The sequence below is a fragment of the Acinonyx jubatus genome, chromosome A1 (genome assembly GCF_027475565.1).
Source record: "Acinonyx jubatus isolate Ajub_Pintada_27869175 chromosome A1, VMU_Ajub_asm_v1.0, whole genome shotgun sequence".
Lineage (NCBI taxonomy): Eukaryota > Metazoa > Chordata > Mammalia > Carnivora > Felidae > Acinonyx > Acinonyx jubatus.
Genome location: NC_069380.1, coordinates 18,714,893 through 18,737,708, shown reverse-complemented (window position 1 = coordinate 18,737,708; position 22,816 = coordinate 18,714,893). Strand labels below are relative to the sequence as shown.

Genomic DNA, 22,816 nt, shown 5'->3' with positions numbered 1-22,816 from the left:
TTCAACAGTATTTCACAATGCACTAGTTAATGATACTAAAAGGAGAAATAATTTCATTATTTAAAGCGTTTTGGCCCTAATACCATATGGATGTGTTTGAACAAAGTGTTAATTGGAGTTGCAAATAATTCAAAAATGTAAATCATCTCTGATTCAAGGGTACTTTTAATTAATGAGAATGAAGAACAAATGCTTTGATTACACAACTCCCATTACACAAATCCCATTGAATATTGTTGGCTGCTGATGTAACATTTACTGAAGACACTCTCAAATCTTTTTTGGAATCAAGTAGACTTTGTATTTGCAAAAAACATGGATTTGGATTTTTTCCTCTATGTGGAATAAGAGGGTATTTTGTATCCCATGAAAGATTTTGTTAAGACAATATTTTAAGGGTGGGGGAATTTCTTTTGTCTTTTCCTTGACAGCTGTTAAGGGTATAAGCGAAAGAAAGAAAGAAAGAAAGAAAGAAAGAAAGAAAGAAAGAAAGAAAGAAAGAAAATCCCCTGAGATGTATATTTCACGAGTCTTAGATTTGAATTTGTCACATAAATATTTTTAAAGACATAATTTATAATAGCAAAGACTTAGGATAAATGCCCATAAATGGATACGATTCAATGGATCATCAATAAGAGGAAATACTATGACATAATTTAAAAAATAATTTTCTTAAATCATATGTTTTAGGGTATATTTGGCCACAAGTAAAAGAACGCCCAACTACTATTAATATATTTATTTTGCATATAAAAAGAAGTCTAGAAATAGGAAGTTCCAAAGTTGGTTAATTTAATAGCTCAAAAGTATCTCGGTCAGCTTCTCTGTGATTCTCTTGACTTTTCCCTCATGATCACAAAGTGGCTGCCATAGCTCTATTACACCTTCACATGCAACACACAAGGGCAGGAAGGAAGCCTTCTCCATATCCTTTTTATCACACAAAAAATCCTTCCCGGAGTTCCCCTGTTAAGCTTCCCCTTGTATTAGCCCAGAACTGAGTCTCATGCTTGCCCAAACATAAACACTGGGAAGAGAATGGAGTTACCATATTTGGTTTAGAACAGGGGTCAGCAAGCAAACTTCTGAAAAGGACCAACCAGCTGGTAAATATTTCAGTAAGTATTTTGCAGGGCATGCAATCCCTGTCACATCTATTCAACTCTGCTGTTGTAAACAAAAGCAGCCATAGACATGGTAAAGAGGTAAGTAGGTTGTGTTCCAACAGAACTTTTTTAAAGTTTTTATTTTTCTTTTCCAGTTTTTATTTAAATTCTAGTTAACATACAGTGCAGTATTGGCTTCAGGAGCAGAATTTAGTGGTTCATCACTTACGTACAACATCCAGTGCTCATCACAACAAGTGACCTCCTAATACTCAGCAATTGCACCACTCGTTATTTACCCGAAGGATACAAAAAGAGAGATTCGAGGGCTACAGGCACCTTGGTGTTTATAGCGGTGCTATCAATAGGCGAACTATGGAAAGAGCCTAAATGTCCATCGACTGATGAATGGATAAAGAAGTGGTGTATCTATACAATGGAATATTACTCAGCCATCGAAAAGAATGAGATCTTGCCATTTGCGATGATGTGGATACAGCTACAGTGTACCATGCTAAGCCAAATAAGTCAGAGAAGAACTTTATGAGCATTGAAATTTGAATTTCATGTAATTTTACCTGTCACAAAATATTATTTTATTTTGATTTTTTCAACTTTAAAACTTTAAAAAACATTTTTAAAGAGCACACTGTATGTCCCCATGGGCTGCAACTGGAGAGTCCCAACAATTTCTACCTGTTGAACCCCCCCTGCTATTTACCAAGACCTGTACTAGACACAGGCACCTCAAAAGCCTTTTCATGATCCCTAGTTCTCCCAAACAAATCCGTTCACTGCTTCCTATCGGTAACAAATGTTCATTTAGCACTGATTGGCTCTGTGTCAACCCACACTAAGTGCTGGAAATACAGAAATTAAAGAGACAATGGCTAGCCTCAGAGAAACCTCCATCCAAGGAGAGGAGGAAGGAACAAATAATTAGAATTTGGGGAGGATATGCAGCGAGAGGGGTGTGGGTAGCACGGCATCCCAGAGAAGGGAATAAATGATGGAAAAGAGGGTTTCCGGGGAGGCCCCCAGAGGCCCCCCATGTCAGGGTGGGTTTTGAAAGACAAATGGCCCCTTAGGAGGAAAGCCTGTTGATATGTCACTCAGAACTCTTAGTTGCCATCAACAGAAGCCAGCTCTGGAGCACAGGAACAATTTATTACAAGGATCCTGGGTGGGGGCGCCTGGGTGAGCGTGGGACTTTGGCTCAGGTCATGATCTCACAGTTGGGTGAGTTTGAGCCCCACATTGGGCTCTCTGCTGTCAGCGTACTTCGGATCCTATCTCCCTCTCTCTCTGCCCTTCCCCCACTTGCACACGTATGCACATGTACTCTCTCTCAAAAAAAAAAAAAAAAGACAAAAACGAAAAAAAAGGATGCTGGGTGACTTTCACCATCGCTGGATGAGAAGATCGAGTACCCTGAAGAACTTCTTGAAACGAATCCCAGAACACACTGCAGAAGTGTTCCGCCGTGGAAACCACGGTGCACCTCCTTCAGAGCTTCTAGACGTTGTAGTCTGTACCACTGTCCCTTTTGTGCCAGGGCCTCTGCGTGGGAACTATTGCTGGGCACCTTTGCCGCCAGCTTTGCCTGACAGGTCGCTGCCAGACCATGTCCATCGCCTTGTCTAGCTCATTTCCAAATTGATAAATCACGTAGATGCAGCTGGTGGATGGAACCTGAGTCATGTGCCTGTACCCGGACCTGCAAAGGGGGCCGGGAACGCGAGACTTCTGGCTTGTCTTGAAGAGGAAGGAGTCACTTGGTAGGAAACTCCCTGAATGTAGGCAGGGCTTTAAAGCAATGCCAAGCAAATGAGAAAGAATGAAATCCTGCCATTTGCAGCAACGTGGATGGAACTGGAGGGTATTATGCTGAGTGAAATGAGTCAGAGAAGGGCAGATATCATATGTTTTCGCTCATGTGGATCTTGAGAAACTTAACAGAAGACCATGGGGGGAAGGGAAGGAGAAAAAAAATAGTTGCAAACAAGAGAGGAAGAGAGGCAAACCATAAGAGACTCTTAAATACAGAGAACCAACTGAGGGTGGATGGGGGGGGGTGGGGCACAGGGGAAAATGGGTGATGGGCATTGAGGAGGACACTTGTTGGGATGAGCGCTGGGTGTTGTCTGTAAGCAATGAATCATGGGAATCTACTCCCAAAGCCAAGAGCACACTGTACACACTGCATGTTAGCCAATTTGACAATAAATTATATTAAAAAATAAAAATAAATAAAACAATGCCCAGCAGCCAGAGAACATGACACATGTCCACTTCCGACAGGCTGAGCATTCCCATCAGAGGTGTTACAAAACGAAATTCAAACAAGTGAATCTGAAGATCTAATTGGCTTTAAGTAATTCATGAAATCAGGCAGCATTCCATCTGGCAAGTAGAGGAGAGTTCCGAGGAATTGTGCAAAATGGAAGGTTTCTATAGGAAGAAAGGTGTCGCAAGAAGTTACTTGCAAAAGAAAAGAAAGGATTGTTTCAGCCCAGGTAATCTTCTTCTATGGGGAAATGGAACAGTAGGGTTTAACATGGAGACATCACCTTGCTAGTGCTGATTAGGAAATTTCATATTGAGTGTTGAAAGGTCACAGTCCTGGGATAAGCTGAGACTGTGATTAAGTCTGAGTTTGCTGTCCTGGGGGGCAAACGATTCCAGTTGGGGCTTGTTGGATGTGTGCGTGTGTGTGTGTGTGTGTGTGTGTGTGTTTAACAGAGGAGACTCCGTGTGCAGAGGCAGCAAAGCAGGAAGCAACACAACTCATTTGGAGAATTGCAGCAGTCTGGCTCTGAGAGGTGCTGGAAGATTCAGCCGGATGGGTGGGAGGAGCCACCTGCTGAGCCCTGAGGCCCCCTGTAGTGGAATCTACTCAGTGTCCCCTGCTAAGGCACAAGAACTGACTTATTCCTCACTTGGCCTGGGCTTTGCCCATGGTGGGTTTTAAGGCACTGTCGTCAAAATGAATCGTTGCAATAAATTTGCTGGATGGCATCACTGTCATACAATTTACCACCATGAACATTGTAAGTGTCTGTGATCTTCTTTCCCCACAAATGGGCCTATCTGCAATGGATACTTTTCTATAGGCTAATTTGTTTCAGACATGGGAAGTATGTAGTTACTAACTCTTAGAGGCACATACACATTCTTCACTGATACTTTCATTTAGATGTCAGATCATAACCATTTTTGAAAATAGTGATAATAAAATATGGCTTGAGAGCCAGAATGAACAATAATCTCTTTTTAATGTTTACTTATTTACTTTTGAGAAAAAGAGAGAGAGTGAGTGGGAGAGAGAGGGAGAGAGAGAATGCCAAGCAGGTTCTGTGCTGTCAGCAAAGAGCCCAACGTGGGGCTCGATCTCCCAGTTAGATCATGACCTGAGCCGAAATCAGGAGTCGGATGCTTAACCGACTGAACCACCCAGGTGCCCCTTAAAAAAGGAAATCTTTAGGAGCACCTGGGTGGTTTAGTGCGGAGCCAGCTTGGGATTCTCTCTGCCTTTCTCTCTCTCTGTCTCAAAAACAAGTAATTAAACTTTTTTTTAAAAAGAAGTCTTTATATTATAGTGCCAGGGATGTTGTATCAACTGATCACTTAATATATTGTTACAAATTACACTTGTGATTTAACATCAGGAAGTGTAAGAGAAGGCTGATTACTCTTGTCCTAACCTGCTGCTAAGACTCTAAGAAGAGGTGCTAAACCTCATGCCTTCTAGACAGAGCCATGATGAGTGAATAGCACCACTCCCCGTAGAGTTGACTGAGAGGTGGCACGACCCACTGCCTTCTCACGCATCAGCCCAGCTGCCCTTGTCCAGGCTCCACTGTCACAGTCTGAACCAGGGGAGAAATGGATTGGGTGGCAGGGACATGTTTGTCATTAGTCCTAGACAAACTGAGAGGTGCAGGGAGAGTGCAGGGTGCTTGTCGAGATGCCTGTCCTTCCGTCACCAAATCATGTGGGTCGCCAAAAGATTGCAGGGAAGGGTGGAAGGAATAGATTGTGAAGTGCAGACTTCCAGTTATCAGGTAAATAAGCCACAGAGATGAAAAGTACAGCATAGGGAATAGAGTCAATAACGTTGTAATAACGTTGTATGGTGACAGACGGTGACAACACTTGAGTGTTGTGTGAGGCATAGCATTGTCAAATCACTGTGTTGTACCTCTGAAACTAGTATAACACCGTATGTCAACTACACTTCAATAGTAATTTTTTTAAGTTGTTTTAAGTTTATTTATTTGAGAGATGGAGTGCACAAGCAGGGGAGGAAGGGGAGAGAGAGGATCCCGAGCAGGTTCCGCACTGTCAACGCAGAGCCCGATGCAGGGCTCAAACTCATGAACCATGAGATCGTGACCTGAGCCTAAATCAAGAGTCAGACGCTTAAACAACTGAGCCAGCCAGTTAGTTTGAAGGGAATCGGGGCACCTGGGTGGCTCAGCTGGTTAAGCATCCAACGCTTGCTTTCTGCTCAGGTCTTGATCTCATGGTTTGTGAGATCGAGCCCTGGGTCAGGCACTATGCTGATAGTACAGAGCCTGCTTGGGATTCCCTGTCTCCCTCTTTCTCCCTGCCCCTCTCCTATGCTCTCTCACTCTCTCTAGATAGATAGATAGATAGATAGATCGATAGATTTAAAAAACAGTAAATAACGTTTTAAAAAACGGAAGGGAGGGGTGCCTAGGTGGCGCAGTCGGTTAAGCATCCGACTTCAGCCAGGTCACGATCTCGCGGTCTGTGAGTTTGAGCCCCGCGTCAGGCTCTGGGCTGATGGCTCGGAGCCTGAAGCCTGTTTCCGATTCTGTGTCTCCCTCTCTCTCTGCCCCTCCCCTGTTCATGCTCTGTCTCTCTCTGTCCCAAAAATAAATAAACATTGAAAAAAAATTAAAAAAAAAAAAAGAAAAACGCAAGGGAATATATTTAGTTCTCTCCCCAGCTGGTGGCTTGTGAGCTGTCAAGTCTGTACCCTCCATGGTGCAGTTACTGTCCAAGCAGAGGTGAGCATGATGAGGGAGTCTCGGAAGGACTTGCTGTGTGTCCTGGGGCAGCAGGAGTGTACAAGTCTCACAGACATAGGGACTGATGCCTATTTCTCATAGAGAGATTTCTGAAGGTAGGGAGGCCTGACCAGCTGGTTTGCAGGGATAGTGGCCTGGTGAAGGACATCGGGGTTCTCAGCCATCCCCCTGGTCGCATATGAAGGAGAATATGGTTACAGAAAGGCTGCCCAGGGAGCCAAAGGAGGTAATACATCACCTGAAGGAGGTGTTGGGGGTAGGCTAACGGCAGCAGAAGGGAAGTATGGCCGCCCTTGTCTGAGGGGGTGCTCCACCATGGAGGGGGCCAGACGAAACCTGCACACTATCCCCTAGAGAACCCCACCCCACTTTCCCTGAAGGGCCCTCACCCGGGCAGAGATCAGTAGCATCAGCTGGACCCAGAGCAAGGCCAGTTCAAAAGACAAGCCTGCCTTTTCTGTCGCCTTCCTGCCTCATCTTTGGGGAGCTGAACTCTGAAGAGGAAGAGAAGGAGAGAAGGAGAGAGATTGGAGCTGAAATTGGATCAGACCTAATTACCCTAACCAAAGGATCAGAAAGTTCTAAGACTGATGTGACCACTCTGCTTTAAAATGCAAATCAGCTCCTCTATACTGCACTGTATATGCTATACCATATACTTATTATTATGTCTCTTGTTCACTGTCTTTCTCTTTCCCTCTCACCTCTACCCTCACCCCAAAATGTAAACTCGGCAAGATCAAGGATCTTTGCTTTTAACTGATTTCTCTAGCATCTAGAATGATACTGTCCCTTTCGGCACCCTGTCGCTACATGTGGCTACTTAACTTGAACTCACAACGAAATAAAGTAAATTCATGGCCTCAGTCGCACCCGCCACATTGAAGTACTTAATACCCACATGTGCCTAGTGGCCTCTATATTGGGCAAGATAGATGAGGAAATTTCAATATCAATGAAAGGTTTATTGAACATTGCTGGTCTAGAACTATAGCCGGCATGCTGTGGCACTCGATAAATATTTGTAGAATGAGTCATTGAATGAATGGCTGAGTTGTTTTTAAGACAAGATAGTCTAAGAGTCTAGAGGCAAATTGCTCTATCATCAGTAGTGTATACACTCGGGTAAATCATTTCATCTTTCTGTGCACCCATCACTAGACACTTAGTCATTTGTAAACATTTAAAAAGTGCTTTTAGGGGCACCTGGGTGGCTCAGCTGGTGAAGCATCTGACTTCGGCTCAGGTCATGACCTCAGAGATTGTGGGTTCCAGGCCCACCCCAGCTCCGTGCTGGTGGTGTGGAGCCTGCTTGGGATTCTCTCTCTCTTCCCCTCCCCCACTCATATGTGCGTGGGCTCTCTTTCTTGCTCAAAATAAATAAATAAACTCTAAAGAAGAAGAAGGAGAGGGAGAGGGAAGAGGAGGAGGGCGAGGAGGAGGAGACAGAAGGACGAGGAGGACGATGAGGACAAGGAGGAGGAGAAAAAGATGCCTGGGTTCGATTTTTTTTAAACTTCATTTAAAAAGTGAAAATAAAAAGTGCTTTTAGAAAATTGTTCCGGAAAAACAGATACAACCACTGAAAGGATAAATCAAGGGATGCACCCATTCTTTGGAAGGCCCAGTATATTTGAGGCAACATAGCCTAGAGATTATTGGAGGCTCTGGAGTCAGATGGCGTGAGGGGAAAATCCCAGCATCTATTTTTCCAGCTGGACGATTAGAATAAATCTTCTGGGGTGAGAATGAGGGAGAGATATGGTTCTACCACTGATGCTCTGTGTACTACCCCATCCCCACTATCCCCAATGCCCATGTGATCTCACCAATGAAGACTTCCACATGTCACGTTCTAACCCTCTCTTTAAAAAAAATGTTTTTTAACATTTATTTATTTTTGAGAGACAAAGAGAGACAGAATGTGAGTGGGGGAGGGGCAGAGAGAGAGACGGAGACACAGAATCCGAAGCAGGCTCCAGGCCCTGAGCTGTCAGCGCAGAGCCCTATGTGGGGCTCGAACTCACGAATCATGAGATCGTGACCTAAGCTGAAGTCGGACGCTCAACCAACTGAGCCACCCAGGCGCCCCAACCCTCTCTTTATAATAGGATTCTTTCCCTGCCGTGTGTAAAATACTAAAACATGGCATTCAGCCAATCCCCAAATGAATAACCATCATTCAAAACATTTAGCCAACATCTCTGTTCCAAGCTTTGTGCTAAGCACTGAAAATTTAGAGGCGAAGAGGGAAGCTTCATCTCCCAAATAGCTGGGACTGCAGCGAGGGAAGGCTGAGTGTTGTAGAGGCATGTTCAGAATGCCAGGGAGCAACAGGGAAAGGGCACATAACCAAGCCCAGGGAACCAGGAAGGCCATATTTGGAGGAGGTAATGGCTGAGTCTTAAAGTATGAGAAGGAGTTATGAGTAGGAGTTTCAAAGGAGGGAACAAACCATACAATTATAAGAAAAGAAAGGAGAAAGAGCATGGCAGTCTAGGAGCCCCGATGGTTCAGTGCAGGATAGGAGGTGAGGGTAACAGAAGAGGCTAGCAAGGAGCAGGGCTGATCTCCGAGGGTCCCATACGCCCTGCTAAGCGTGTTGAGTTTATTCAGAGGGTGGTAGAGGGAGCCAGTGAATAGACATTCTTTGTGATGCAAATGTGGACGGTGTAGAGCAGAGAGGAGGTTGAAGGCATGGACTATGGAGCCAGACTGTTCTGTCCTTGAAGACTGGCTCTCATTCGATGGCTTTGTGATGGTGGACAGCTTCTTTAAGCCCCAAATTCCTCATCTTACAAAAGGGGAGAACAATCCTAGCTGTGTCGTGGAATTTTGTTAAGGTAAGATGAGGCAAAAAATATAAAGCACTTGCTACAGTGCCCGACACATAGTAAATGGTCAGTAAGTGCTAACAATTATTATAGGTCGTTGGTTTCTTAGGTTTCTTGTTTGCCTTATTTTTTTAATGTTTATTTATTTAGAGACAGTGCAAGTTAGGGCACGCACAAGCAAGGGGAGAGGCAGAGGGAGACGGAGAAAATCCCAGACTCTGTGCTGTCAGCACAGAATCCGGTGCGGGGCTCAAACTCATGAACTGTGAGATCATGACCTGAGCCAAAATCAACAGACACTTAACCGAGGTGTCCCTGCCTTATTTTTATAGTTAAATATTAATTGAATGAATTAAATTTGCCACAATGATAGGAATTTAAAATGTTGTCCGTGTACCCTAATAAAAATCTAAACATTTTATTCCTTCAACCAATATTGATTGACCATGAATGATGTGCTAGGCAGTTTTAGACTCTAAGAATAAATCGCTAACAAGGTGGCCCAGGGCCTCTGTTCTCAGCTTATATTCTAGTGGGGGAGGCTGACAATAAATAAGTAAACAAAAGGGTTACAAGATGTGTATACTCCACGAGGCAGGGCTTCTCTGGCCCTGATGTAGCCCCACCGCATGAGGCAGAGCCTACTGTAGGCACTCAGTGAATGTGTCGAGTGGATGAAAGGTGATCATTTCAGAAGGTGATGAGCACTAGGAAGGCAGTGAAACCGGGCAACATGATGGAGTGGGAACATGCTGGAGTGGGAAGACTGGCTTCAGTTGATGCGGCGCTACTGACAAGGTGGCTGTGGAGTGAAGTTGGAAAAAGGTGAAGGAGGCAATCATGGGACAACCTTCGAGAAGAATGTTCCGGGTAAAAGGATATTCCGTGCCAAAGCTAAACATCCTAGAGCAAAGCTGTGTTGTGCCTGTGAAGAACAGGCCCAAGTTGCTGGCATGCAGTGAGTGAGGGGAGGAGAGAGTTGGGGCAGGAGGTGGGAGCCATAGGCAAGAGCTGGGCATTCAGGGCACTTAGACCCATTTCCTTGCCCTGCACAGAATCCGTCTGGGAAGCTTTTCTATTCCTCCGCTTGAAATGTCTACAGAGCGCATTACTGTGTTTGTCAGCTGCCCTCGCTCTTGTCCAATAGAATTATCTTTCCAGGCTGGGGACGTGGAGACAGACTGGATTCCTCTCTCCTGCTGTTGGCAGGCCTCTGTGTTGGCGCTTGACCTGCTCAGTGTTCCGGGCTGTGTTAGGCTTATTTGTCAGACTGATGTGACAATGAAGGGAAATCTTACCCTCTGGGGGAAAAATAGTCAAAGTGCAATGGGAAGCCAGTTCAGGATTTGAAACAGGTGAAAAAGATGGTCTGAATTAAGTTATTAATGATCACTTTGGTGGCTGGGTAAGGAAGAAATTGCGGGAGAGTGAGAGTGACAGGAAGGCGGCCCGTTAGGTGACTTAAAATGGTCAAAGCCCAGGACGATGGTGGCTTGGACTGGGGGCCTAGAACGGGAGGTGGAGGTAGGAGGGAACCCCCAGATCAGAGGCCAATCAGTTGTAGTCTTGGGTGGGGATGTACATTCACACACCACACACCATACCACACATACACCACATACCAAATACAGATGCACACCAACGCACACAGACCACACACTCACATACACCCCCCACACACACAATACCACACACCACACAAATACACCTCCACATACACAGCACCACATACACACCCACACCCACACCAGGGCATAAATGTTTTATGTAGCATGAGATTATTTCTGCCTCCAGAGGGCACTTGAGCCTTACAAATACATCCCAAGGGCAGAGAGGCCCTTTCCCTAGGACATAATTTGAGAGAGCCAGGAAAGCAAAAACAAAGGCCATCTCATCTGGAGCTACAGTCTTTGTTTATTGGGATGTAAAAGCTCTTCTTTTAAAAATTAAATTTCCTTGCAACGGCTTTATAATAAACCGCAATTTGGGCTTTCATCCGTTAGGGTAAGTTAGTCGAATTATATAGCTGTCATTCTGGGGCATAAATGAGAGAGAGGCAGTTTGACAGGTAGGTGAGGAGAGAAGAAGCCTAATTTTGAGAGGCTTAGCCAGAGTGCCAGGCCTGGGTGAAGCCCAGAGCAGGGAGGCTCTGAGGAGCGGAAGGCAGCATAGACACAGCCCCAGGGACAGAATGAAAAGGCAAGGGGTGGAGGGGGGCACCTGGGTGGCTCAGTCGGTTAAGCATCCGACTCCGGCTCAGGTCATGATCTCAGGGTTTGTGAGTTCGAGCCCCAGGTCGGGCTCTGAGCTGACAGCTCGCAGCCTGGAGCCTGCTTCGGATTCTGGGCCTCCTTCTCTCTCTGCCCCTCCCCCACTTGTGTCTCTCTGTCTATCAAAAATAAATACATGTGTGTGTGTGTATATATATATATATATATATATATATATATATATATATATATAAAAGAAAAGGCAAGGGGTGGGAGTGGGGCAACCAAGGAATTTTCAGAGGCTTCAGAATTTGGGCTGAGGACAGTTCTGCCTGGAAACATTTCTGTCGTCTCCAGAAATTATTTGCTAAGCACCGTTTCATCCTGTTCTATGTCCTACGCCGCACAATCCATGTTAGAATGACATGATCCTGCTCTTTCATAAACTTGAGATCCAAAGCAATTTTACACATAAATCTGCTGAGAATGAATCACTTTACAGAGAGAGGGAAAGCAAAGCATCTAGACAGTCTGAGCCGAAGGGCACAAAACCACTTCCTCTTCTGTCCCGTTTCCCATACGTGTCCTGCTGCAGGTGCCTCCCTGCCCCTCCCACCTTACTCTGTCCTTCAGCTTTGGGCACTAAAGACCTAGTGAAGAGGCGACCGTGACCCAGGAGCTCCTCCACCTGGGCCCCCACAGCACCCCCCCCGCACCCCCCCCCCGTGACTGTGCAGCTTTGAACATAATGCCTTGTAAATACCGTTGCACTATCTGTTAACCTATCTGTGAGTCTGACCAGGTCACCAGCCCCTGGACGCATGGATGAAGTCTTACTCATCTTTGTATTCTAAGACCACAACTTGATTTTCACATAGTTAAGTATTACATATTTATACTAATACATCTACATTTATTTTATATAAACACATACATTCATCTATTTTAGGCTGTGTTTGATACTGTTACTTGACTAGGTTTATAGCCTAGATTAGCTGGAAATACACTTATATAGTAGGGAAAGATAAAAATTTCCTATGGAGGAAGGTGTGGTAACAAAAGAGCTCTTCCCTCAACTATGAAAAAAGAAGGGAAATATTACATCTGACATTCTGCCATACACACCCACCCATCCTGCACCCAAATCGGGAAACCTCATGACAAGCTATGCCCCAAATGAGCTAGGCTCATTTCTCCTCTGAACTTTCAGCCAGTACATCGTCTTGGCAAAGGTGTTCATAATAATTTGCTACTTTTGCTGGTGGGATCACAAGTAAGTTGAAATGACTAGCTAAAAGTGCTGGATAAGTGGATTTATTCTGCAGGCATATTTCACAAGGAACAATCCTAATGTACCAACCAATACTACTGCCAGCCTGGCTGGTTGGAGTTCCAAATATTGATCGACTCTTCCTGGACTCCTTCTTACATGGTGCCATCCCTCTGCTGTGGCACATAATTACCTTGCATTGGATAATCCTGATGTCACTCAGAAAATTAAATGAGACCTATAGATTGTTTGGTGCTCAGTGATGGCAGTTAGTGTTGTTATTATCACCAGTTACCATATTGCAGATATATATGGTACCTCCTAGTTTTGTTGGAAAAAGGCTTATGCACTCTTTTACACTGAAGCATTGCACGTAAAATAACCCTCTTTTATTGATAGATGGAATCATAAATTCTGGATATTTAGTAACATCTACCAACGCTGAAGATAAAATATAAAATCTATCGCTAAAAAATAAATACATTGGTATCAGCAAATACTGATATAAAATGGACAACAAAGCAACATATTTATTGGAAAACGAATCACATATACAGGTAATGCTAGTGACTGAAAAGTAATTCACAATATAAATGAAATTTGAGGGGCACCTCAGTGGCTCAGTCGGTTGAGCATCCGACTTCGGCTCAGGTCATGATCTCATGTTTCGTGAGTTCGAGGCCCACGTCTGGCTCTGTGCTGACAGCTCAGAGCCTGGACCCTGCTTTAGGTTCTGTGTCTTCCTCTCTGTCCGCCCCTCCCCTCCTCGCACTCTGTCTCTCTCTCAAAAATGAATAAACATTAACACATTTTTTAAATAAATAAATGAAACTTGATTGCATATGAAGTGTATACAGACAGAGCAAGTGTGATGGAGAATGGAATAAAACTAGCAGCAAACACTTTGAGGAAGGCACAGGCAAGCAGCCACAGAAGCTGTGCCCTGACCTTTGTGTTTCCCTGTCCCGCCGGAGACAAGTGGCTTCTCTATTTGCCCTGTTGTGGTCCACCAGCATGAACAGATCCGTAGCAAACAGCAGACTGGCAGAGTATTTCTAAGTTTTTCAACGATGTATTATTTACTTAGATCTAAGGTGTTCCTTAGAATTAGCACAGTAGTTAAATAATGTATGAAATGAATCTGGGGTACATTCGATAGCATGGAAGTAAGTGCATTATGATGGGGTGAAATCGCCTTTACCATGAAGCTGACCTGCTATTTAAATATCTTTGCTGCTATTTTGTAACTTTGGGTAATTCCACCTGCTTTTAATATCTTGGTATAACTAATATTATGTCCAACATTGTTTTTCAGCTTAGTGAACCACTAGTCATTGAATTCCACTTCCAACTCATTAGCTAAAAAACTTCAATGATCATTTATTCAGAGTGCTTTGGAATCAGAGCACTTTAGATATATAAAATTTGGGAGGAGTGTGTGTGTGTGTGTGTGTGTTATGACAATAAATATAATTACCATTCTGTACTCTAGTTAGCTGTAAGCATAGGCCTCAAATACTGCATTTGGTAGCTGGGTCAATCCTTTCCCTTCTGTACCTCTGTGACACCTGAGGAAGGTCTAATTCTCCTCCCTGGACCTTCCTGTCTGCCCTCGTATTGCTGAGAACCAAGAATATCTATCTATGTCTCAGGATACGACCCTTCCTAAACTCTCAGGCTGGCCTTGTCCAAGGATGTGCTGTAATTCAGAATATTTTAAGAGGTCTTCTCAACATCCAATGCTAAGTGTACATACTGCTTTAAAATACAGCTGAATGCAGGGTGCCTGGGTGCCACAGTCAGTTGAGTGTCCAACTCTTGGTTTGGTTCGGGTCATAATCTCATGGTTCTTGAGACAGAGCAAGCCCCACATCAGGCTCTGTGCTGACAGTGCCTCTTTCTCTCTGCCCCTCCCCCACTCACACGCTCCCCACTGCTCTGTCCCTCTCTCAAATAAACTTTAAAAAATAAAAATAAAAAATAAAACACAACATCAGTAATATTTTTACTTAGATTTCTGCCTTTGAATCATAGATTCCAGAGATCTGCAGCACCATGTGTTGGCTGGAAAGAGTATTCTCCTTATTCCTTAAAATTATTTCATTCCCTTTTCTTCATCACCTGTATGTGTTAATGTATTAAAATTCTTAACAACAATAACCATATATTCTCCCTGGACTCTCTGGTATGAGTTGACTCATGAAAGTCCAGAAGTGGTAATTGCTCAAAAAAATGCCTTTGGTGTTCTCTAGGAGTGCTACATTTGAAATCAGAAGACATCCTTATAAAGAACAGTGCTAATTAGACTTCTAGATAGTTTAACATCTTCAATCAAAATGGTTTTCTGCAGGAGCTTCAGACTTGGCAAACACATCTATGTGCCAGGAGGGTGGCACACTCCAAGCCAATGGGACAGAAGTTCCTGTGCTCAGGACCCTTCTAGACCTTTCCCTATGTACCTCTTAATCCAGCTATTCATTTTTTTAAAAAATTTTTGTAACTTTTTTTATTTTTGAGCAAGAGAGACAGAGCGTGTGCAGGGAAGGAACAGAGAGAGAGGGAGACACAGAATCCAAAGCAGACTCCAGGTTCTGAGCTGTCAGTGCAGAGCCTGACGCTTGAACTCACGAACCACAAGATCATGACCTGAGCTGAAGTCGGCCACTTAATCGACTGAGACACCCAGGCATCCCATCCAGCTGTTCATTTTTAACAGAACTAGTAATGGGACAGATAAACACTGATGCCTCTTGATATAACGCACAGTGAACACTATAACTTCACTTCTGTGGTTCTACCGCTAAGAAACTAATAACTTATATCTGATCATTAGGAAACAAAAAAAAAATTGAGGTGCGCTACAAAATAACTGGCCTGAACTCTTCAAAACTGTCAAGGTCAAACACCAGAAACTACTCTAACATTGCGTATCAACTACAATTTTAAAAAAAGTCAGCGTCATGAAGGACAAAGATGGACTGAAGAACTTAACTGCATCAAAGTAGACGAAGAGGCATGGAATTAAATGCCACCTGTGACTTCTGATCAGGTCCTGGACCAGAAAGAGTTTCTTTCTCTTTTGTTATAAAGGACATCACTGTGACAGTTGATAGAATTTAAATAAGGTCTGTAGATTGAATTATGGTATTGTATTGATGTTAATTTCCTAACTTCAAAATTGTACTGTCCTCATGTAAAGAGAATGTCCTTTTTTAAGGAAATATACCCCCAAATTATGTAGACGTAAAGGAAAGTGTCTCTGTAATAGATTTTCAAGTGTTTTGTGAAAAAAATAGTAAGCGACAGAACGAGAATGATAAAAACAAATGTGATAAATTGTTAACATTTGGGTAGTCTGGGCTAATGACATAAGGGAAATATTTGTACTGTTCTTACAATTTTTTCACTATGTCTACAATTATTTAAACATAGAAAGTTCATTTAAAAAATTGTCAGGGTGCCTGGCTGGCTCAGTTGGTAGAGCCTGCAACTCTTGATCTTGGGGTGGTAAGTTTGAGGCCCACATTGGGCATAAATTACTTTAAAAAAAAAAAAACAAACACAAAAAAAATGCCTTCAAGACTTGTCTTCTGCACAGCTTCTTTGCTTTTTAAATTTTCAAAGGATATTACTTTTCAAATTTTACTGTGAGAGTAGCAAATACTTCTGGAGTGCTTACTGTGTGCTAGGCACTGTTATAAGCACTTATACACATTTTAACCCACTTGATCCTCACAGCCACCTTGAAGGTAGATGCTATTATTATTCTCTTTCCACAGATAAGGCACCTGAGGCCCAAAGAGGGTAAGAAAACTTGCCCAAGGTCCCAAAGAAAGGGGCAGAGCCTAATCCCTCACTCTGCCCATCCCAGAACCGTTATATTCCGCTGCATCTATTATACCTGAGCTACAGAGCTGTTGCTTTTTTAAGCTTTTATTTTTAACTAATCTCTACATTCAACATGGGGCTTGAATTTACACCCCAAGATCAAGAGTCGTATGCTCTACTACTAAGCCAGCCAGGCATACCCTGAGCTATAGAGTTTTAAGTGTGACTGCTCTATTCTCCATTTCTATACTTTCAATTTCTTGGGAAAATTATGAAGAGTATAAATATGTGTATTAGAGTTTATTTTTCTCTAATTATGAGAATTTTGTGGGTGGTCTATGTCTCATGGCACATTTCAAATAGTTTTATCTGCTTATAGTACCGGGCCCTGTCTCAGCCTGTCTCCAGGTATTAAGGAGGTAATGAAGTTAACTCTGTAACATGTAACAGGATATCCTTTTTTTGTTGACTTTGACATTTGCTTGGCCTTGTCAACCACCAACACTAAACAATATCACCAATACAAATATTTGAAACCTCAAAAGGCAGAATATTTTCTTTACTACCCTTTGAGCACTCATGACTTGTCTATGTATTATTTTAGGTTACTTTGGCATCAGCTCTAACATTAGTGCATAACGGCAAACTCACTGCTACTTTTTTCAAAAGGGTTATCTCAAATTTTACAAAATCAAAATCAAGAAGCCTTTTCTTTTAAATAGCACAATCAACACCTACAATCTTCATCTGAAGTACATTTTCATTAAAACGGACAGTCTCTAGTGGAGAGGTCCCTAAAATTTCCTTTCCTTTTTTAAAATTTGTCTTACCACACAGGGGCACCTGGGTGGCCCAGTTGGTTGAGCGACTTCGGCTCAGGTCATGATCTTGTGATTCGTGGGTTCAAGTCCCGCATCAGGCTCTGGGCTGACAGATCAGAGCCTGGAGCCTGCTTCCGATTCTGTGTCCCCCTCTCTCTCTCTGCCCCTCCCCCGCTCTTGCTCTGTGTCTCTCTCTCAAAAATAAATAAACATTAAAAATTTTTTAACAATTAAAAAAAATAAAATTTGTCTTACCACACTAATCTCAGAAGCATGGCTTTGCTGACACCAGCACCTGGATGTTGTCAAGTGGACTTTGACATTCAGGCTGGAAAGATGCCAAAGGAACACAAACATGCCATTAAGCAGGCATGAGAGCCAGCCAAGAGCCCTGGTTAGTCAGCAGGCTCCGGGCTGGCAGTTACTAGTCATGTGACTTCGGGTGAGTCCCCTAACTTCTCTGAGGCTCATTTTTCCCATTAGAACACTGGGCATAAAACCCTTGCCCTGCCTGCCTCAATTATTACCACAGTAATCAAATTAAATAATGTATGTGATCGTTCATTGTAAAATTTTATATAAACTGAAATATGAAGTTCTTAGAAGACCATCAGGGGGCACCTGGGTGGCTCAGTCGGTTGAGCCTCTGCCTGTTGACTTCGGCTCAGGTCGTGATCTCATGGTTTGTGGGTTCAAGCCCCACATCGGGCTCTGCACTGACAGCATAGAGCATGCTTGGGATTCTCTCTCTCTTCCTCTCTCTGCTCCTCCCCTGCTCGCACTGTCTGTCCCTCTCTCTCTCAAAATAAATAAATAAACAATAAACTTAAAAAAAAATCAAGATGGTTGGAAATCAAAAAAAAAAAAAAAAGACTAAACAGGACAGCAGAGTAGGCTGATAAAATGAATGGACTTAATTAAAAGTTTGTCAGGAGGTGGAAGCAAGTCCCCAAAGGTGATCCCAATGAGCCACTCCTGGTATTCAAAGGGAAGTATAGTTCCCTTCCTTAGAATCAGGTGGCCCTGCAACTCTTTTCTTACCAACAGAATGTCACAGAAGTGATATATGTAATTTCCAATGCTAGGTACTAAAAAGTTCTGCAGAGTTAGCCTGGGTCTCTTGGAACACACACTGTAAGGCAAGCATGTTTCTATGTGAAAAACTCAAATACTCTAAGATGCCTAGCCCAAGCTAGCCAGGTAGAGAGGGGCAGGGGAGGAAAAAGATCTCTTCTCCCTCTACTCATCTTAGGTTCAATGGCTGGGACCCTGTAAATTAGAGTGCTAACAGACAGGTTAAGAAGACAAAAACAGGGGCGCCTGGGTGGTGCAGTCGGTTAAGCGTCCGACTTCAGCCAGGTCACGATCTCACGGTCCGGGAGTTCGAGCCCCGCGTCAGGCTCTGGGCTGATGGCTCGGAGCCTGGAGCCTGTTTCCGATTCTGTGTCTCCCTCTCTCTCTGCCCCTCCCCCGTTCATGCTCTGTCTCTCTCTGTCCCAAAAATAAATAAACGTTGAAAAAAAATAAAATAAAAAAGAAGACAAAAACAAATAGAAGTTTATTAATGTGTATACTACACATACAAATGGGAGCCCTCAGAGATGAGTAACTCAAAGGTGTGGTTAGAATTTGGGCTTAGGTAGCATGCTAACAAAACAGCAGTACACTTTCAGAGAAGTGACAACACCAAGGCAAAGGACTAGGACTTTCTAGGCCAGCAAATCATAAAAAGGCAAATACATGAGGGAGCTAACGTAAGATAAGGGCTAGTGAGTACAGTCAGTTATGTGGATTTCTTCAGCGTCATCTCCGGGCTGACCAGGGTCTAGGGTTGTATTCAGTGATTAACTTTTGTCCTTCCCAGGAGAGAAGGAAGGGGGAACACCTTCACAAATTTATGCCCTGTTTTTAGGCAAATAGGGGGAAGGTAGAGAGCTCCACTTGGATTTGCTTCTTAGTGTCCACAGCTCAAGATGATCTTTATACCGAAGTGGCATATTTTAGGGTAGCATATTCTGCTACACTTCAGAGGCCATGTGGAGAGAGAGCAAGTGAGAGAGAGAAACAGAGAGAATATTACTCAGCCAGGCCCTGTTTCTTCCAGCCATCCCAGCTGCACCATCAGCTATGTGAATAAAAAAAAAAACCATCTGGGGCAAGGATGCCTGGGTGGCTCAGTCAGTTAAGCATCCGACTTCAACTCAGGTCATAATCTCATGATTTGTGAGCTCAAGCCCTGCATTGGCTCTGTGCTGACAGCTCAGAGCCTGTGTCTCCCTCTCTCTCTGCCCCTTCCCCCTTGCGCTGCCTCTCTCTCTCTCTCTCTCTCAAAACAAACAAACAAACAAACAAACAAACATTTAAATTAAAAAAAAAAAACATCTGGGACATCCAATCCAAACTAGGTGCTCTCTGACTGCAACCACATGACAGACCCCAAGTAGAAACCACCGGCTGAGCCCAGTGAGCCACAGAACTGTGAGAGAGAATAAACTGTTGTGTTAAGCCACTTTTTTGGGGCGATCTGTTATGCAGCAATTGATAATTGAAATATTAAATAATTTTGTTTTTTTCTTTTCATGGAAGGCTTACTGAGTTAATTAGTGTGGAATTTCATGAGGCATTTAGGAAGAAGTCACTGGTGTATATCAGGACCTATTTCAGTTGATTTGCTGCCTCTTGCCAAAGGTACAGTGTTCTAGAAAGTGCATTTCAAGGAGGCACTGAGAAGAAAATGACTGGTGAGTCAATGCCAGAATAGAAGAAGGAGGGAAAACATTCTCTACTTTCAGGCTACATTTCTGTTGCTCTCATAAATGACTGCTCTGGACAATTGCCAAGTTATGTTTCTTCAAAGGATAGGTTTATTTTTCTTTGTCTTAGGATGTACTCAAATTCTCCTGTGGCTTAATTTGTGGCCAATTAGAACTGCTTTAATTACCTTTTTTGTTAAAGTCAGGTTTGTTGAGGTATCATTTATATACAGCAAAATTCACACATTTTAGGTGTACAAGTTTTTAAGTTTTGGTAACTGTGAAAAGCTACAACCTCCACCAGAGTCAAGATATATAATATTTCAGTAAGTTCAAAAGGGTCCGTCATATTCTGTCATACTCAGTCATCTCCTTCCAGCTCCACCTCGAGGTAATGTGTTTTTTTTTACCATTGTTACTTTATTTTTTTCTTTGTGATTTAAATTTTAGTTGACATACAGTGCAATATTGGTTTCAGGAGTAGAATTCAGTGACTCACCACTTACATACAACACTCAGTGCTCATCACAAGTGCCTTCCTCAGTACCCATCACCCATCTAGCCCATCCCCCAACCACCTCTCTCCATCAACCCTTAATTTGTTCTCTACTGTTAAGAGTCTCTTGTGGTTTGTTTCTCTCTCTTCTCTTCCTCCTCCCCCCCCCCCCCCCCCCGCTTCCCGTGCGTTCATCTGTTTTCTTTCTTAAATTCCACATAGGAGTGAAATCACACCGCATTTGTCTTTCTCTGATTGACTTATTTCGCTTAGCATAATACATTCTAGCTCCATCCACATCGTTGCAAATGACACAATTTCATTCTTTTCGATAGCTGCGTGATATATCATTGTACACACTGCATCTTCTTTATCTATTCATCAGTCGATGGATATTTGGGCTCTCTACATAGATGGGCTACTGCTGATACTGCTGCTATCAACAGTGGGGTGCACACACCCCTTCGAATCTGTATTTTTGTATCCTTTGAGTAAATACCTAATAGCGCAATTGCTGGATCATAGGGCAGTTCTATTTTTGTTTTTTTGAGAAACCTCCATCCTGTTCTCCAGAGTGGCTGCAACTCCTGGTAACTTTTGATCTGATTTCTGTCCCTAGAGCTTTGTCTTCCTCACATTGTTATATAAGTGGAAGCATACAGTGCGGTCTCTTTGATCTGACTCTGTTCACATAGCATAATGACTCTGATGTTCCTGCAAAGTAATAATCTGACTAGTTGCTTTAATGCTGCACCAATTACAACACTTTTTCTTTATGTGCATTTTAAGTGTATACAGAGCTATGAACAGCTAAATATGCCATAGGGTCATTGCAGCATATCTCAAAGTTTTGTCTGAAGACCAGCACCAGAATCACCTGGGGTGCTGAATCTCAGATTCAGATCTTCTGAGCTACTCAGTAATGTATATCAGTAAGTGCCTCCCTGTGACTTTTATGCATGAGTAAAATCATAAACTGTCAAGTATTCCAAAATGAACAAGAATATCAGAGTTAACTGGTTCTGAATTTGAATCTAGCTCTGCCATTGACTAGCTGCAGAAAGTTGGGCAAATTACTTAAACTCTCTGCACCATTTTGTTTTCCCTTTGCACTTGGAAATTATTTATTCACCAAATATGAGCATCTATTATATGACAGGCATGGTTCTAGGAACTGGGAATGCAGCAGTGAATAAGACAAAGTCCATTCCTTCATGGAACACACATTCTGTCAGAGTGAGATAATAAGCATTTAAGCATATAAATATGGGATAAATTTCACTTAGTGATACTCTGTAGAAAATGAAACAAGGTTTTGATATAGAGGGTATCTTAGATAAGGTACAATCTAGACTACTTGCCACAAAGAAACTCAAAAATACATTTAAATAACATGGAAGTGGTTCCCCCCTCCCCTTTGTTTGTGACTGTCTGGAGGAGGTGGGTAAGGACAGAGGTAGGATGGCTGTCATCCTCATCTCCGAAATCCTTCATCTCTCCATCCCCTAGCTGCTTCAGCTCCTATCATCTGGCCTATATTCCAACTAGGAGGAAGGAGAAAAAGGTTGTGGGGAATTTGTGCCCATTTTTAAGGGCACATCACCTCTATTCACATTCTATTGATTAGATGCAGACATACCTGCCTGCAAGGGAGTCTGGGAAATGTAGTCTCTTCTGTGGCCATGTGTTGAGCTAAACCTCCAGAGGAAGAAGCAAACGGCGACTGGTAGACAGCAGTAATCCCTGACAGAGAGTGTGACTGGATGGCACAGGAGGCTACAGAAGTCAAAGAAGGCCTCTTTTGGAAAGTGACAGTTGAAGGAGTCAGAGAGTTGAGCAAGGCTGAATTTCAATCCCTGCTTGTGACCTTCAGCCCGGTACTCTCATATAGGTCACAGCCTATCTGCCCCAATGAAGGAGGTTAAGGAATGTACAGGATGGATAGTGCAGTAGAGTTGACTAGGATCAGGATAATTGGGACAGGATATACCTCCAGAGAAGCTGTGAATCTGAGATGGTGGTTTCAGTCCCCTTTGTCAACCTTAAAAGAAAAAAAAAAGTTAGGGTTATTATAAGAAATTGGAAAAAGGATGAAGTAACTATTAAATGTGATTTGGGGGTCCCTGGGTGGCTCAGTCGGTTAAACGCCCAACTTCGGCTTAGGCCATGATCTCGCGATTCATGAGTTGGAGCCCCGAATCAGACTCTGTGCTGACAGCTCAGAGCCTGAAGCCTGCTTTGGATTCCGTGTCTCCCTCTTTCTGCCCCTCCCCCGCCTCTCAAAAATAAATAAACATTTAAAAAAAGTTTAATGTGATTTTAATGGACTATTACACTCATGAATGGATTTTCAACCAGATATCAAGTGATATCAAATTAAGTATACGCTCTTGGTAATATTCTATGTCTTGATCTGGGTGGTGGTTCACATGGGCAAA

The 22,816-nt window shown here is 43.1% G+C and overlaps 1 protein-coding gene across 2 annotated transcripts in view; it reads right to left on the bottom strand.

The window, feature by feature from the left end:
- Positions 1–22,388, bottom strand: part of SLC25A15 (solute carrier family 25 member 15) — a 61,517-nt gene extending 39,129 nt beyond the window's left edge. The window contains exon 1 of one of the 2 annotated variants that reach the window (XM_015069658.3): positions 22,369–22,388. The gene's annotated coding sequence lies outside the window, so the exon portion shown is untranslated. Of the gene's footprint in view, positions 1–17,384; positions 17,407–22,368 lie in introns of those variants that run through there. The other variant, XM_053214862.1, reaches the window with a different exon arrangement.
- Positions 22,389–22,816: the final 428 nt, after the last annotated feature.